At 41.2% G+C, this 4,184-nt stretch overlaps 1 pseudogene; it reads left to right on the plus strand.

Moving 5' to 3' along the window:
- The first annotated feature begins 3,443 nt into the window (after positions 1 to 3,443).
- Positions 3,444 to 3,960, plus strand: LOC103191935 (annotated as a pseudogene).
- Positions 3,961 to 4,184: the final 224 nt, after the last annotated feature.

A 4,184-nucleotide genomic window follows, 5' to 3' on the forward strand; every position in this document is an offset into this window, starting at 1 on the left:
GAGGCATTATCACTATGGAAGTAGCTTGCCCAACCTTCATATATATATATGAATATGTGTGTGTGTGTGTGTATGAACTCTGGTAGCATAGTGCCTAGGGCATTTGACTGCTAACCAAAAGGCTGGCAGTTCAAACCCATCAGCCACTCCTTGGAAGGAAGGTTGGGCAATCTACTTTCGTAGTGATACTGCCTCAGAAACCCAAGGAGGGGTCACTATGAATCAGGTCCAACTCGACGGCAAATAACAGCAACAATATGTGTGTGTGTGTGTGTGTGTGTTTGTATGCATGTATATGTATATATGTATAAGTTTATATATATACACATATATGTTTATATAGGTATCTACACTTAGACAAAGAAAAACATTGAAAACCATCCTGCAAATAACCATATTCATATTTGTATCACTTACCCAACAGAAATCTTTCTTTACCCTGAGGGTGTTGTAATGAACACTCATTTCATTTATTTCACTTCTTGTGTACCTGGTACATTCTGCTGGTCTCTGCACTGCTAGAAACCAGAAAAACTATTTTGTACTGTTTGCAAGACAATAAAAGACCAAACTTCCAGAAACCTCATTCATATTAGCTTCTTGATTTGATAACGAAAGGAAAAGGTTGTTACTATACACACTGAGGTTATTTCAAAGAAGTGCTTATGGATTTATACTAAGTCATATATCTTCTCCCATCTGATCCCTCTTAGGGCGAACAGAGAGCCATCTCATGAGAGCAACATGGCCCACATAAAATGCTATGTACCAAAGGCCTTCCTCATCATGTTACAAGCTTCACAGACATGAAGCCTCAAAAATAGATTTCACTTTTATTCTCAGTTTTTCCATCAATGGAGAATGTAAAAAGGAAAATCATTAGTTACTTCTACCATTCAATATGCCCAAAGGAACATTTTAGATTTAATCAGTTCCTTCCAAGCTATTCTAATCACTATAAAATCCCTAAATTCTAACAGTGTTCCTTAGAATATGAGTGGATGGTTTCTTATTGATCTGTGTATTTTCCACAGCTACTAAAAGTAGGCCTTTTACTCACAGATGCTCAATTAAGAAATGTTGGATTGAAAGTATTCTGGCAGAGAAGGAAATAATGAATCCTGTTGCAGCCTTCTCCATCCCCTGCAGGTGGTGCTGGGAAACAGGTAATTTATTTATTTACTCATATAATCATAATTATTTGGGCTGGTAAAGGTATTTTCAGTACTTGGTTTAAAGTACTATAATTACCTAAATATCTTCTTCACCTTCACTCTAGTTACTGTGTCACAGAAAACAAAAAGCCTGAAAAGGTGACCCAAGAGAAGAGAATAGAGACATTAATATTATTAATGGTATCTCCCAAACCCAGACATGGAATGATGCTGTAGGAGTTTGGAGAAAAGACACTTTGTACACTTGTACTTTCCAAAAGAGAAATTATTCTATAGGATTATCTGACCATCTCCCCAGTCCAACTTGTCATTCCTATACTTCTATCATTTCTCACATGGTCAAGTATCACTACTTATTGGTGTTTGGGACTCAACCTTTTTTAAAGACTTCCTATCCATCTGACAAACAGCCCACCATACCTCCCAGGTGGAGGACATTGCTGCCTTCTCCTCTATGCTCCTACAACTTATTGAATGTGTATTATTTATATGTTTAATATCTGAACCTCCCACTCAATTGAAAGCTTCTATAGAGTAGAGACTGTGTTTTATTCATCTTTGTATCCTAGTTTTTAGCTTCATTCTTGGAATTTGTTGTTGTTGTTATGTGCCGCTGAGTCGGCCCCGACTCATAGCGACCTCTCCTTGGGTTTCCGAGGCAGTATCACTGTGGAAGTAGATTGCCCAACCTTCCTTCCAAGGAGTGGCTGGTGGGTTTGAACCGCCAGCCTTCTGGTTAGCAGTCAAGTGCCTTAGACACTATGCTACCAGAGTTCTTTAAGGCACTTGACTACTAACCAGAAGGCTGGCGGTTCAAACCCACCAGCCACTCCTCGGAAGGAAGGTTGGGCAATCTACTTCCACAGTGATACTGCCTCGGAAACCCAAGGGGGGGTCGCTAGGAGTCGGGCTGACTCAACAGCACATAACAACAACAACAAATAAATTGCTAAATGAAGCAATCAATAAATCAATAAGTATACTGCCAGCAGTTTATATTGAGTGAAATAAGTCAATCACAGAAGGACAGATACTGTGTGAGTCCATTATTGTAAAAGGTCATGGAAAGGTTTATGCAGGAGAGGAAATTTACTTTGTTGGTTACTAGGGATGGGAGGGAAGGAGAGGGAAAATTTCTGACTAGTTAAGAGTTACATGTTGATCTGGATGAAGGGAAAGGCAATATAACAAAAGTATGTGACCAGCACAATGAAACAGGAAAAAGGAAGACACAGAAACGTGCACAAAAGATATAGACAACAGAGGCAAATACTATTATGTGTGCAACACTGCATTACCAGTGGCAGCAAAAACTATGCTACAGGTAAATGCACAGACAGGTGAGAAGATCAGGTGTGGACAGGTGAATAGGACCATATCCAAGGTCAAGAAAAGATCTGGCTGAAGACAGCCTTACATATGTACTTGTGCTACAAAATTATCCACATACATTACAGAAGTAACAGGAGATAAGGTTGGAGTCACTTCCCAGAGACAACCAAACACCTTGAGGGAGAGAGTCACTGAGCTTGCAGGCTTGGGACCAGTCTTAGGGGACATCATGCTCAATCGTCACAACACAGTACATAAAATATTTTCAGTCACCTCATATGCATGTGAGCTGGACAAGTTGATGCTTTTGACGTATGGTGTTAGTAAAGAATACTGAAAGTACAGTGGACTGCCAGAAGAACTAACAAATCTGTCCTGGAAGAAGTGCAGCTGGAACACTCCTTGGAAATGAGAATGACTAGATCTTGTCTCACTTACTTTGGTCATGTTGTCAGAAGGGACCATTCCCTGGAGAAGGACATCATGCTTGGTAAGGTGGTGGGTCCATGAAGGAGGGGAAGGCCTTCAATGAGATAGATTGACACAGTGGCTGCAGTGATGGGCTCAAGTATAGCAAGGATCATGAAGCTGGTGGAGGACCGGGCAGTGTTTGGTTCTGCTGTGCATTGGGTCGCTATGAGTCGGAAACGATTCCATGGCACCTAACAACAACAGTACATAAAAATCTTGTTCTACATCCTGCTTTGGTGACTAGAGACTGGGGTCATAAAAGCTTTCGAGCAGTCATCTAAGATGCAACTATTGGTCTCATCTGGAGCAAAGAAGAGTGAAGGAGATCACTCTTCAAAGTCATTTGGAAACAGCTTTTTCACCCGCTACCCCTCCCCAACAGCACCCCACAGCTGGACCACGCTGGCTCTGAGCTCCAGGATCCTGCTAAGCTAGCGCAGTTGCTGTCGTCTCCCCCTAGCCACCATGATTACCTACCGGGACCCCATCAGCCGTGATGAGATGTTCTCCAACATTTACAAGACCCGGGAGAACACGGCCTGGCTGTGCCTGGAGGTGGAGGGCAAGATGGTCAGTAGGACAGAGGGTCACATTAATGACTCGCTCATCCATGGAATACCTCAGCTGTAGGCCCGGATGGTGAAGGAACTGAAAGCACAGGATCACTGATGTCGATATTGTCATGAACCATCACGTGCAGGAAACCAGCTTAACAAAAGAAGCCTGCAAGAAATACATCAAAGATAACATGAAATCAATCAAAGACAAACTTGAAGAACAGAAACCAGAAAGAGTAAAACCTTTTATGACAGGGACTGCAGGACAAATAAAGCATATCCCTGCTAATTTCAAAAACTACCAGTTCTTTATTGGTGAAAACATGAATCCAGATGGTATGGTTGCTCTGCTGGACTTCCATGAGGATGGTGTGACCCCATATATGATTTTCTTTAAGGATGGTTTAGAAATGGAGAAATGTTAACAATTTGGCAGTTGTTTGGATCTATCACCTGTCATCCTACCTGGCTGCTGCTTTTCATCCACACAACACCATGACTTAAACAAATGGGACTGATGTCATCTTGAGCTCTTCATTTATTTTGACCTTGATTTATTTGGAGTGGAGGCATTTTTTTTCCCTTAAGGGAAAAAAACATGTTGTGTAGATTGTCTAAAAGTAAAATGCATTTAAACTCAAAAAAAGGA

The sequence above is a fragment of the Orycteropus afer genome, unplaced genomic scaffold (genome assembly GCF_000298275.1).
Source record: "Orycteropus afer afer isolate SDZICR_OR568_19922 unplaced genomic scaffold, OryAfe1.0 scaffold00021, whole genome shotgun sequence".
NCBI lineage: Eukaryota > Metazoa > Chordata > Mammalia > Tubulidentata > Orycteropodidae > Orycteropus > Orycteropus afer.